At 32.9% G+C, this 15,388-nt stretch overlaps 1 non-coding gene across 1 annotated transcript; it reads left to right on the top strand.

The window, feature by feature from the left end:
* The first annotated feature begins 13,910 nt into the window (after window positions 1-13,910).
* Window positions 13,911-13,982, top strand: TRNAG-UCC. Its single transcript has one exon. It is a non-coding gene; the product is annotated as a tRNA-Gly (tRNA).
* The last annotated feature ends 1,406 nt before the right edge of the window (window positions 13,983-15,388 follow it).

Below are 15,388 nucleotides of genomic sequence, written 5' to 3'. Positions count from 1 at the left end.
ATTCTGGAATTTACAATGGGCATGCTGGTTTGGCTGGCCAGCCAGCGTGCACATTTTCGAATATTAATGGGCAGTCGTATAATATACAATATTTTATATGCCCTACTAATTATCCTTTTTTTAACAGCTGCTTCCATTCTAGATTCAATTAAAAACTCTACCAGAGCAGGTCTGTCACTTAGGATTTCCCTATTCCTTTCTCTTTGTCTACACTCTGATCTCAGTCCCTGATAGCCTGCAGTCCAAATGTCTCATTGGCTTTGTCCCATTCTATTACATATTCTCTAGTTCTGATTGATCCACTTTGTATGTGTCAGTTATCTAGGTGGACCCAGGCCAGCTTTCATGGTATGGTAAGCAGGTTTTGGAACTATCAAGAATAGATAAGGGGGGCGTGGCCAGCATGGGCACTGAGTAGCAGCAGATTACAGCAGCTCCACTAAGAAAATTACATCTTCACTGGATTTTTGTCTTCTAATCAAAAAATTGGAATTATTTTTTCTACATTTAGTTTATAACTATATTTACAAGAATATATAAAAAATAAAAAGAAGACAATTTTTCCAGTGAAAACTTCACTTGGAAAATTTCTACTCATCATTTGAAGCATTTCATCATGAGTTCCACAAAAACTAATAGTCAGGAATCTACTTTCAGAAAAGAGCTTCAAACACTGTTATCAAATATCCGGGTATTAACTACAAAAATTGACAAGACTGACATCAAGATAGACAATTTAAAAAAAAAAAAACTACTAAACAAATGGATCTTCTCCACAAGGACTTACAACAACAAAAAATCCAAATTTCTGGCATAGAGGATGCTTTGAATGATATGGATGGTAGAGTAAAAGACAATGAGAATAATGTGGAGTTCTTACTAAAACAAAATACTTTGCTACAAAGTAAGCTTGAGGACCCTGAGAACAGATCTCGCAGGAATAATCTAAGGATATTTGGACTACCTGAAAATATAGAGGAAAACAACTTGACTGGTTTTCTCACTACGTGGCTACCAAAAACACTTGATCTTACAGAAGCTATGTCATTTGGACTAGAGAGAGCTCACCAGTCTCTGACTAGTAGCAGTACTATCAGCAAAAAACAACCTAGATCAGTCATTGTTAAGTTCATTTCTTCAAATGATAAATAATTAATTTTAAAGACAGCCTGGTCTAAATCTCCCATAAAAATGAATGATACAATAATTCGGTTTGATAATGATTATTCTTCTTTAGCAATAGCAAAAAGAAAATTGTTCTTACCTCTAATAAAAGAACTGAAGAAGGCGCAGGTGAAGACTCATCTTTTGTTTCCAGCAAAGCTGAAGATTTTCACCTCGGAGGGACCCAAACTTTTTGAAGACTTGGACTCTGCTCTCACTTTTATAAAAAACTCACAAGATCCTGGAAAAGATGGAAGAGATGGAATGGGCTAGCCCTTCTCTTAAAAGACTGGCTTCAACATCTGCTTGGAAAACTACAGAGAAACTTAAAAAAACTAAAGAACAAATGAACTAAGTTATATGCAATTTTCTTGTCTTGTCATACATATGGATGCTAACATGTTAAATACATGTTTTCATTGTTCTGTTACCTGATGAGGTAAGCTCTTTCATTTTCATATAAATTAAATATTCTTTAGTTATATATATATATCCCTTTAGTTTAATTAATTTTAATTATAATAATGATTATATGTTGTCCTTTTAGATATTCTGTAGTGCTAACATAAAGTAGTTGTCATATAAGAATATAAATACTTTAAACAAACTAGATTAGTGACAACATTTTATTATATTACTGAATATAAATCCACAGTAATAATATAAAATAAAATAGGGGAGGGGGAGGGAGAAGAGGGAAGGGGATATATACATAATCTCCCTTTTATGTTAATATCATACTTGGAAGGAGAGATGGATACATAGTATAATAGGGTAATAACTTCACCTTTAAATATAAACACTCAATAATGTTTCTATAATTTCAATTTGGTCTCTATTTAAACATCATAATTTCATATAACAACTACTAACACATTATAACATGGCTTTCAAATATATTACTTTATATATACAGTTAGTTTTGCAATAATTAAATGTCTTTAAATATTTCCTTGAACCTGCATCACATCTTTATAAACTAATATGACATGATGTATCTTATGTTTCAGTGTGCTTTGATATATAACTATATCTTTGTGATGTTTGCATTCAAAAGGATGAGCAGGGAAAAAAGAGATACTGTCATTAGTTTTTTTTTTGTTTCCTAGGAAGGTGGGTTGTTAATGTTGGTGAATATATATATATATATATATATATATATATATATGTATATATATATATATATATATATATATATATATATATATATAGGAAATGTGATGATTTACATGCTTTCTTTATGTAATAACCTGGTATTTAACTTAAATGAATGTGCTACTGTTTTGTCATGTTGAATGCTCATTACAGCTAAATGGTAACTCTTCAGCTAACCTTTACCCACGAGCTGACAGCTTCACAAGCTTAGTTTTTTTGAAGAAACTGTTTTATCTCTTGTTTTCCCACCAATGACTTTTAGAGTCAAACTTGGGTCTTGGTTAGGCTTGCGCTGATGATCCGCAAGCTTCTGAGACCTTAAACTTCTTTGAAACAGCTCTGCATTAACTCTGCAGTACTTGAACTGCCTTGAAACAACTGGAAGCACATTAATGACATTAGCACAATGAGAAACAACTTTACCAGGAAGTCCTCTAGCCGGTAATGCTCGAGAATCATAATTCCCACTTCAACACTTTATAATTTATAAACTCCGGCTTTCATAAACATAATAAATGTGTCAGTTGACTGGGATACCTTGATTCACTAAGAAAATATCTAAATTTTGGCTTTTATAACTACAGTATGGGCGGAAGCAGGAAGAAGAGAGAAACATAGTTGAAGCATCTTTGTACTGGCTTTACTGTGAAGTCACTGATCACTTCAAGTTAAAATGGTCTTTGCACAAATGTTTTGTTGAATGGGACATTTGGTGACATACTAATACAAAAGGGCTCTTTATAGCCTGACAGATATTCGTACAGCCCATCTTACTGCTTAGTGAATGAACTATCATAGGTTGTCTGGGCTCCATTGATAAAAGGTATGGTTCAATTTATTTGTTATATTGAAGTCAGAAGACCTGTTTTATATGTTTAATCAAATTAAAATTGTGAGATTTTCTTAGTTGACAGGTTGAGAATAAGCAGGTTTACAGCTTTCTTTATTACTAAGTCATATACTAGAACTACTTTTACAAATGTACATAAATCTATGTTACCGTTCTCTGTTACATTGGACAGATTTTGCTAACAGCTACTAATAGCAAGTATTGCAGAAATACAGATTGTTTATCATTAATACATGTAGAGAATAGTAATGTATGATGTCTCTTCTTTTCAGGAAAGCTATAGGTTCTATTCAATTGAAACAAAATGAGCCAATGCTTGATAATGACATAACTGTTAACGTCATTATAACATTTATGTAGATAATATACATATTACATACAAATGAATGGTAACTTTTGTAAAATTTGGATATAATAACATAATAATTTCAATAATTAGTACTACTGGTCTTTAAATACTTTCTTTCTCCTTTCCTCCTTTCCAATTGCAATAATGATTATAATTTTGGTTTATATTGTTTAGCTATACAGAATGCTTTAAAACTGCGGAATTTAGAAAACTATTTCTCGAAGTATAATAAGTTAGTTTGACATAGTTTAACAAAATGGGTTATAATGATTAGGCACTGTTTTTATATTGTTGTTTTCATTACGTTTTTTGGTAACAACTTAATGTCTAGCAAAACTGTTTTATATTGTTCCTAGGGGAATATTTAGTTATAAAATGTTAGACTAAATGTTTCATGGCCTTACTCTTTAGGCTTTTTTCTTATTTAGTTATGTTTCTGACATACAATCTACTTATTCCTTAAAATTGAGTAGACATGACTGAAGAGTTATAATAATTTATATATACTATAACATAAACAAAAAGAAACAACTTTTATGATATTTAATATTAATTACATTATATAAATAGCATGTGGTTGCTGTGCTTTGCTGCTATAGTTTGTTGCTTTTATCCAAGTGACAGTTGTCACTGGGACAAGGAGTTTAGAACTCCAGGCGGGGAGCTAGTGCGTTTTTGATAATTTACTGTAAATATTTTCTTTTATAACATGTTTTACTTGACATTCATTTCAATACATATACATGAAAACATTAATTATATTAACAAAAAGAATTCCGACATTCACTTTACAGTTTGGGTCATAGTCTTCACAGCAAATAATTTTCCTTTGAAATAGGGAGTTATAAACTATTTATATGGAAATGAAGGGATACAATCTATGTTACTACATCAGATTAACATATCATGGTCACTCTAAAAGGTTTATCCATTAACATATTAAAAGAGGTAGTCTTTACAAATAACCTGACATACACAAACCAAATATGATTTTCATACAAGAAAGACATTTACTGAAGGATAGTATTAAGTATATGAACGCTAATAAATACACAGTTTTAATAAGCTCAGAACACTCAAAAAAGAAGAGAGGTGTGGCTATTCTTTGGAATAAATATTTCCCCATACCTAGAATAATTAAATCGCTTCAAGATAATAAAGGGATGCTTTGTCTTGTTATTGTGGAAATAAATAAAAAAATATATACACTAGTTAATAACTGCTGGATCCCTGGTATTGGAACCTCCACTGTCAAACAACATATAAATCAAATAATATCTCAATCTGAAGGACATATTATTAAGGCTGGTGATTTTTATTGTATTCTAAATGAGAAGGATTCCAGTACTCTAGGAAAAAAAAAGATAACTCCACAAGCCAAACAAATAATAAAATTCATAGAATCATATCATCTAAAAGATGCAAATGATTATTCTGATCAAAATTCACTACAATACACATTTTATTCTAACATATATAAAACCTATTATAGGATTGATAGAATATTTTTTCTATGCAAATGACTAATGATCTAGCAAATAGTAAAATTATATCTTGTCCGATATCAGATCACAACACTATTATATTTGAATTTAATGTCAATAATAAACATAATATACAAATAAAAAGAATCCCAGCTTATATTACACAGCTAAAAGATTTTTAAACCTTCTTAAAAGAAGAAATACATAACTTTATAAACACAAACTCAACTCCTGACATCTCTGATGTCTATATATGGGATGCTATGAAATCCTACTTATATGGTCAAATAAATAAATGGTATTATAATAACAGGCAATCATGGGATAAAGATCTAAAAACAATACAAGATAAACTTGACATGATATATCTTAACAATAAAGATAAGCTTACTATGAAAAACATAAGAAATAAGATAGACAAACTAACTGAAGAATACAGAGCTATATTACATCATAAGACCATGATCTCTTTAGAAAAATATAAATTCCTTGCTTACTCCTTAAATTCAAATACTTGACCAATCTTAAGAATAAAACTAAAAGAATAAATAAACATAATCATATTAAAGAAATCTATTCCCCTAAAAAACAAAGATATATATAGCATACATGATATCATAGAGGAGTTCAGAGACCACTTTTACAATATTAATCAATCCATGCAGAATATAGAATCTAAAGAAAAAATAAAAGAATTCATTAATAAGAATCTTCATAATAAACTCAGCAAGCAACAAGAGCAAACCATAGATAAATTACTTTAACAGATATACAAACTCAAATTAATAAACTTAAAGAAAATAAAGCCCCAGGTAACGATGGAATTATACCTGAAATATATAAAATCATACCCAAAATAGCTATCTCCTTATTACATAAAGTATATAATCTGGTTCAAACCAATACTATAATGCCCCGTTCATGGAAATATACTTTCATTTCACCCATTTTAAAACCCAATAAAGACTCTAAATTTTGCTCTTCTTACAGACCCATTTCTCTATTGAATGTGGATTACAAAATGTTCATGAATATATACTCAGACAGATTAAAGACATTTTTACCACATTTAATAGATGAAGATCAGACTGGTTTTGTAACTAACAGAAGTACTTTTGACAACATCAAACAAATGTTGGCTTTAATTGATTATGCTCAAAGAAAAAATAAGAATTTAACTTTAATAAGTCTTAATATAAATTCAGCACTTGATTCAATTGATTGGCATTATTTATTCACATTATTAGAATGTATACATTTCTCAGATAACTTTATTAAACTATTAAAACACTTATATTAAGGGGCTTTAGCTTACATCAAAATAGGGTCATATACTTCAACCAAAATACCTATTATAAAAGGAACTAAACAAGGTTGTCCCCTTTCCCCTTTATTATTCACTCTAATAATGGAGCCATGGGCTAATAATATAAGAAATAACAAAAATATAGAAGAATTTGCGATTAATAAGGAAACAACCTCCAAAATTCAACTTTTTGCAGATGATTTTCTAATTACCACTAAATGAAATGACCCCTCTTTCAGTTCTTTATTTGACTCCATTAAGTTATTTCAAAATATATCTGGATTGTTAATCAATAATAGTAAAACTAAAACTTTACCCATATTCTCCAATAAAAATATATATACAATTGATGACAAAAACTATAAATCCATTACGAATCAATTGATTTACTTAGGAATTATCAATCATAAAAATGATAATCTTTCCCAAAACTTTATACATTATTCAACCCATCTTATTACTACCTAACACAACCCTAATTAATAAACTAAATTATCTGATGTTAAGTTTCTTTTGGTATCCTAAAAATTCAAGAAAAACTTTCAAACACCATCCTAATAGTTGGAGAAAGGTTGGAATAGCATTTCCAGATTTGACAATATATTCAAACTCTTCTATGATTAGAACAATAGCACAAACTTTGGATTAAACATATTCAGCTAAGTGGAAATGATTTTGGGAAGCTTCAGCTATGATTTTAATAACAAAACCTCAACCGTATAAGTTAGAAACAATTAATACTTCAATGTTATGGATATTAAAGGATTATTTCACTACTCTTTTAACACCCAAATATACCCCTTGTTATATCAACAGCATTTTATCAAATTTTAGAAACTTTATATATAAACATGGATACAACAAATGTTTTTTCTTTTGTTTCCTATAGCATTTACGCAAGAATCTTTATTAACATCAGTCTCAAACAAAATTGCATTATTTACACAAAGCAATCTTAAGTTTTGGTTTCAATTGATTTCAAATAATAAATCTAAAACAGTGGATGAAATAATACAGGACTTTCAGCTAGATAAATCCCTATGGTTAGACATACAGACTATTAAAGTATACACTGATAATAAACTACATGTAGTATCTCCAATTATAAAAAATTACACATATATACTATTAGAATATTTTCAATCTATTCTTCAACATAGACAAACTTTTTCTGGTAAGCTTTCTTTTATATTTAGGACTATTAGAGATGAAACCTTTGGCTATCCAGAAAGTTATTGGAATTATTTTCACACAATTAATAATTAATATCCTAGTAACCAAGACAAAATAAATATACTTGAATCAGTAGGGAGAACAACTTTGTCCCTTAAATGGAAGTTATACTCCTGGAAATTTATATACAGATCCTTCTATACTCCTCAAAGAATTAATAAAATTAACAAGAGACAACACATTTGTAATAAGTGTAAGTCAGATACAAACATAGATTGGGCTCATATGTTTTTTGACTGCCCAAACATTAAAACATTTTGGAAACAAGTAAATGAGCTATTACAAGCTTTATTTATGAATAATTTTACTCTTAACAAATCTCTAGTGCTTTTCAATACACCTATACCACACAGTGTTAAAAGAATAAAATATCCTTTGCTCTGGGCAATACTGGCGGTGGCCAGAAAGAGTATAACTAAAAACTGGATTTCCGAGTTCTCTCCCACTTTTACTGAATTTAAAAATATGTTAACTGACGTATGTGGTTTACAAATTAAAACCATAATTTCTAGAAAATCTAGAAGGACCTATAACTACCATATGTGGATAAACTTACACAATTTGTTGGTAAAGAATGAATCAACATAATAATTAATTTCAGTCTTTTTGAATAATATGTGATACCTAATTAAAATTGTTCAATTATTCACGTGTGCAAAGTTTAATGGGTGTCTTTGTAAATACCTCTGTTTATCTTAACTCTTTTATATATTTAATTGAATTTAAATGCAACAACTTCTGCATTCATATTTATACGTTAATTTATGTGATTGATATATGGATTTTTTTATTAAAACTAATACAACTATTTAAAAAAGAATAGGTAAATAAATAGAATGCAGGTGGATAACAAAGGAACTGGAAGGGGACCATATTCATTTGATAAACATTATGAAATTTATCACACAGCTTTTTCCATGAAATACCAGAACTTCTGCAACCAAAAGAACTGCCCAGGTCATCTTTCAACACAATATGCAGACTGCCAGGCCAGTTTGTAATCAGACCACCTGAATCTTTTACAGCAGTAGGTAGTAGATTGCCACCAATTGTTCAAGTAGAAGTAGTTATAGTATAATATAATATAATATAATATAATATAATATAATATAATATAATATAAGTAGTCTGGCTCTCAGAGAAGATTTCATTTACTTGCAACAAGAATGACCCTGAGATTTTTTTTTTCAAAAGCCTTTGTTTTTTAAAGTACCTTCATTTCACTGATAACAAAATCTTCATTATTAAAGCCATCTATGAGGTGCAACATTTATCAGTCCTGAACAATAACCTTAGTAACTTAGAAAAATCTAACAAAGGAACTATATACAGACATTACACAGATATTGAAGGGAAGACTGTCAGAGCTCCACTAATTCACTGCCCTAATTGCACGCTGGGGGAGAGTTGTAAAGTCCACAAAACTTCCCCACATCCATTTCAATGAATGCTCTCTCCTAGAACCAGACCCTCCAATACAGGAAGTCCCAACTCCAGGGTATTATAAACCACCCACCTTCTGCTTAATCTGTCTTTTAATCCATTGCAGCAGACCTGTAAAAGAAACATCTCAGAGCCTCTTCTGCATAGAGGCTATATAAACTCTAATTTCACTACAAAATTAAAAAAGCCAGAGATGTTCCCTTGCTTCAGTATTCCCCAAAAAGAAAGTACAGCCTCATCGCAAGGGGATTTTTGTATGCAACCATTGAAATAGTAAATCCACTAAATTCTGCCAGACTTTCTGAATGTGTACACAGTCCAAAAAGTTACAATATCCATCATCCCTAGGTTTATGACATCCTAGACAAGTATCTAATATCCTGAAACCCAGGTCCTTACTCATCTGCTGGGTTCAATATCCACCACAAAAGTACAACAGTATTTTTTTTCATATTTTTGCAGGACACGTTTAAGCTTAATGACTTTATGCAGCAGTTCTTTAGCTTCCCCCTCAGGGTCCTCAGCTCCTAATGTAGTGCATGTGCTTACTGAAGTACCCTGACTACTGTCAATCCAGGCTAAAGCAGCACATTATGACTCCTTTTTATGACCTTATCCCTTGGTTTACCAAAGATAAGAAGTCCATAAAGTGGAAACCAATTCTATGCTTCAGGGAAAAAAAACAAAACAAACACAAAATGGGACAGTGCAGACTCAAGTGCTGCTAGTGTGCCTGTCATGGTAAATGCCACTTGTTCTGAACATACCCTAAAGCAGCCATAACCTGCTCTTGCCACCCATTGCAGGTCTTGCTAACATAAAACATAAAAGCTCCTTCTTGTATCCAATCAATGTATTTGACTGGGTGATCACATACTTTCAAAAAGGGACAGCCCCAAATTGGGATGGCTCATCCCCATACATTCTTTGGGGAGAAAAAACTTGTAAAGACAGCTCAGTTTGTTTCTCTCAGATCACCCCATTGACTCAAATGTACTTGTAAATTCTTGGGATACTTATTAATTGCCCATAGGGATTCTGCCCCTAGAATATTATTTTCCAAATGGGCCTGTGGACTGAGTTGGAAAATGTACATGCATAGACACACAGAGACAGACAGACAGACACACACACACACACACACACACACACACACACACACACACACACACACACACACACACACACACTACCCAGTTACAAATGCCTATGCCAAATTCAGACAGGGGTGCCATCACCACTCTCTTCACAACTCACTTACTACCCTTGTTCACATAAACTGAAGCAGTACTTTATCTTACAGATGAATGAATGCCCAGATGGATCTGGACATAGTTGAGTATGTAGATCAGCCTAGGTGCAATAAGTATTTTAACATCTGCTTTTATGCCTAAAATAGAAAGTTCTAACTTTGGCCAAGAATGGACCCAGATAAAAGTCCTGTCCTATATACTTAAAATATTTTTGAGGCTATCTGAAATAGGTATAGATGTCTCCAAATTCAAAGTATTTATGTGCAGTTCCACTCCATCTAAAAATAAATGCCACACCACTTTGTTGTATTTGTATAGCTGTTTGCTTATTTTCACTGGGAAATATCTTGGTTTTTGCTACAGTCACTGTGAGACCAAAAACTTCTCTAAATTCAAAAGCAACTTCTGTGGTGACATCTTGCCTAGTGTTTTGTGACAGCAAAAGACAATCACCCACAAAGAACAATGATTCAGCTACTACACCCAGTAATTTAAAGGCTGAAATGTGCTCTTTCAATTAAAAAGCCCTTGGTGGATTTCTGTACTTAAAAGAAAAAAAATGTTGGTGAATGTGGGCATCCCTGATTGGTGGTAAAGGAAAATACTATAATGACTTGACCGATTGTATAAAAGGTAATAGAAATGCTATAACTAACATTACTTTCCAGAGAAAATCTCATTTAATGTAGTCAAAGGCTTTTTCAAAATCCACTATGATTCCAAATGCTGGTTCAGGAACATTTTTAACCCCTGCATATATGCCCAGAGTAATAAGCTGGTCTGAACTAGTTCTTTCCATTATAAACTCAGTCTGAGTAGCCAGTATAATTTAGGGGAGGATACCCTTCATCCTATTTGATAGGATTCTGCTAAACATTATTGCAAAATGTTGCAGCAACTGTTTTTTTTTTCTTGCTGTTGCCTAGAGCTCTGACCAGGCTTCACTAGATGTTTTGGTTTAGATCTTAAGATCATTTTCTGTGTACTATGATCTTGAAGGAGACATTTGTGAATTCTGTGCTTAAGAAGCCATCTTCTGGTACTAGATTATTTTTATACCTACAGAGCTGTTTCTTACTATTTTTTTTAAAGTGAACATTGAAGAGAAAGTGGTCAGTTTGAATAAACAGTCTGCTGATTTCCCATTTCACATTTCACTGCCATCCATCACAGTTTGGAGCACTTAGTAACACTATATCTCTCTACCTCTTAGTGCAAGATGTCTGGACAAAGCTAAAATAATGAGGGACAAAGTTTCAAAACCAAGGATACATTTTAAATATTGCTCTAACAAACTTAGAAAGTAGCTAGAATAACAGGTTTTGCATGCATTTCCTGAAGGATATGGAGTGTGAAACTCAAACACACTTATATAGTGGCAAATATTTCTAAGATGACCACAAATTTTATGAGGAACAGACCAAAATATGAGACAAAAATATGAACATTCTGCAAAATTCTGGACAGTTGAGATGTATGCAATATGGTGGAGAAATCAATTATTTTAGCAACCATATTGCCTTTGAAAAATGTGTAGCAAAATAAAATTGCAAAACAGAAAGAGAACCCCCATAACTCCAATATAACTGGGTGCTTTCATTCTTTAACTTCAGAAGAACCTAATCAGAATGACGCAACAGCAAATGGTGCAACCAACCCATTTATTTACAGCAAAGTAAAGTGAGCAAGTTAAATGAAGAATGAATAATAAGATCAGTGCAGTGCTATTTATCTGGGCTGCTTGCCAAACCTAATATGACAGACACTTGCTGCCAAATAAGGTAAAAGGAGCTCCCCTGTTTGACAAAATATATAAAAAAACATGCCATACATCATCTGTGCACATTTAACAGACTTCCTGTCAGGAAGCAAAATTATTTCTGTTCTTGAGTGCTAACACTGTAGCTTTGCATTATCAAATCCCACTATCTAGAAACTTTCTCTCATATTCTTAATGCCTCCTATGAGCACAGGAATATGATTTTGAGGCATGCATTTGTTACAGGTGCTATTATTATGATGACTCTGAGTGCTTAATGTGTCTGACTTTTATCTGTGGTTCAATTCTGACATCTGATACTGTCTGTGTGAAGTTTGCACCCCCTTCATGTGACAATATGATTATCTCAGAAAATGTAGGTTTCCTACTACTTTCCTAAAACATACTGGTAGATCGGTTACTCTAATCTGTCTAAAAGTAACATAACTAATTTGTAAATGCACTGAGATTCTACATTAATTTATTAATCAACCAAATGGACAGGTTCAATCAATCTGGGAGACTGCTACAGCAGATCTTAAATACAACACTCTGAAGCTAGAGTCTGAACTTAGCAGTGGAATATCTACAATCCTTGCTGATAAAATCTGGATCCTCCCTCCATGTGAGAAGTGATGTTCAAACTACTATGCATTTTTATAGGTCATTTGACAACTCAAACAAAACCTTCAGGAAGATGGCAAAGGAGTTAACTCCTTCAGAAGACAAACATGCATCTATAGATCACATAAGTGAGCAACCAAAAATGAGGGGAAAAAAAACATGAAAACAGGAAAAGCATTTTCTCTCTTTTTCCATTTTGTTTTATTATTTCAGCTGGTTTAGCCTTCACTCCTAACCAGGTACTTTCTTCCCCAAGATGGCACTCAATATGTTCAAATCAGGCTATTTTCAGTGACACATGGCTTAATCAAAACTCATCTGTCATACAATGTTGAGGCTTTGAGCTGTAGTTCCTGTGGTACATGATTTGGTTCCTTCGGCCCTCATTTGTCTACTGTGTGACCATGAGCAAGTTACTTAATCAGTCATTGCTCCCAGGTAGTCCTGAAGAGGTACTGTGTGTTTAGGGGACTTCCCTGGTTAATTAATGGGTATTATTACTAGTATTACATACTACTGGAACCACGTGAAGGATGTGACATCACCATTTCAGATTTTCTTACTTCATTTGGTATGGGATGTATGATTTGTGGCAGGTAGACAGCAATGCTAGTCATGGCTTTCACTGACAATAATTAGAACTGCTGTTCCCTTAACCCATACAGGCATCTCGAATATTCTAAATGCTTTGAAGTTAACAGACTGCTCTGAGGAGAGTTAAGGGATTCTCGCATTTACATGTTCCCACATAAATCACGTCAGTGCTAGCATAAACCCTATGGTTATGTTTGTAATCAGCTTACAAAAAAAGCCTCTTCACAATACATATTTTTTTGAAAGTGTTAGTATCCATGTTAAAGGGCTTAACACAGAACTTAGCACTATAAGATATATATACACATATTAGAAAAATATATCACTGTTAGCAACATTACAGTGAGATTTTATTTATTGAAATACTTATGCTGCAAGGTTAAAATATGCTAGTTTGCTGTAAAAAAAAAAATCAAGACATGCAAGCAGCAAATACTGAAACGGTCTGGGTAGTTCTCATTCCTGCAGCTAAGGCGTCGATTTGCATCCCTATCAGCCATTTAGTGAATTTGCACTGAAATGTCAAAGAAGTCAGTGTAGCAGAGTTTTTGAGGGCATCATGTTTGTGAAGATCAGCTGATCCTAAGGAAAACTGCTTACACTGCAGAAACGCCAGAGCCTTCACGAATGTTTGAAGATGAAATATGATGCCTACAGTCTGTTTTTAAACAGACTAGGACAAGTTGAAAATTAAATGCGTTGGTGGTATAGTGGTTAGCATAGCTGCCTTCCAAGCAGTTGACCCGGGTTCGATTCCCGGCCAACGCAATATGCTTATTTAATTTTCCTAAAAAAGTACTGAAACAAGGCTTGCCATATTTCTGCAGTATGTACTGTTACTGGATTATGTTTGCAAACTAAGAACTATTAATACCACTGAAAATGTGTGATATTGTTGAGAAAGTAAATGTTGGAGGCAGATGATCTGTCTGTAGCCAATAGCTATCAAAGAACTTAAAAAGTTTATTTCCATCTCTTGTCTTATTAAGTATATATAATAATGTCTTTTTCCCCTAATTTAATGCTTTTTTTTCAAGATTTGGCTGAAAACAGTCAAAGCAGGATGAGTTAAATGTATCCACTTTGCAAATGGATTCATGAATTAATAACCTGATTATAATGCATTTTTTCTCAAAATGTGTGTGCATACCTTAACACACACACACACACACACACACACACACACACACACACACACACACACACACATACCTGCAGTCAAATTTCAGACATTAGGGAAAATACCTAGAATTTATGAGTTTTGTTGTACACATCAGCAAAAATATAACTTTATAAAACTCCCTGCTTCTGAGGATGCATAAAGACTGTAATAAAAAGTAAGAAAAAGACCCCATCAGATCTTTTAATCTAACTGCTAATGCCTTCATATATGTGAAAGTCTTTTCTCCGTACCTAGTGTTACCCAACCTTATGTACTTGCTGTCTCATATTTTTTAACAATAACCCCAAAACCCCAAATGCATGTACTTTATGACCTCTTTCCTTTGCATTTACCTTGTAGAAAACATGACTGTATATTACAATAAAACCGGCAAATACTGGACTGTCCTCTCTCTCTCTCTATGAATACGTACATAAGTAGGGTCTATATTATATCACTGAATGCTTAAAAAAGCAAATGTTGATTGATCAACCTCATTTAAGTGAAAGCTTACAATCTCGAACTGTCAGATCAGCGATTTTTTTCCCAGGGAAACAAATCGCTGATCCAAAACACATACACACAACACAAGTACACCAAACAAACAGAAATCCACACACATACACTTAAAATCTGATACCTAACCCTATACTAAACTATGCACACACCACTAACTACCCACTTACCTTAACCCTAACCCTAAGGTCCGTCACTATCGCACACTCACCTCACTCACTCCCTAACCCTAACTCACTTAAATCTGCCCTAACCCTCATGTCCAATCAATCGCACACACACCTAACCCAAGCCCTAACCCTAACTCACCTAAATTACCCTAACAGTCACATCCACACAATCGCACACTTACCTGAATCTGACCAGTAACTTTCCACCATAACACTGAAAATACTGAAGCAACAGAAACGGACAACCGAATTCTTTCCCTAGGAAAAAATTAGAGTTTCTGCTGTTCGATATTTTGCAGTTTCGTGAAAATAAGTTCGATCAATCA

This window comes from Protopterus annectens, chromosome 4.part1, assembly GCF_019279795.1.
Source record: "Protopterus annectens isolate FY-2018-M chromosome 4.part1, PAN1.0, whole genome shotgun sequence".
Taxonomy (NCBI): Eukaryota; Metazoa; Chordata; order Ceratodontiformes; family Protopteridae; genus Protopterus; species Protopterus annectens.
This window is presented reverse-complemented; position numbering and strand designations above follow the sequence as displayed.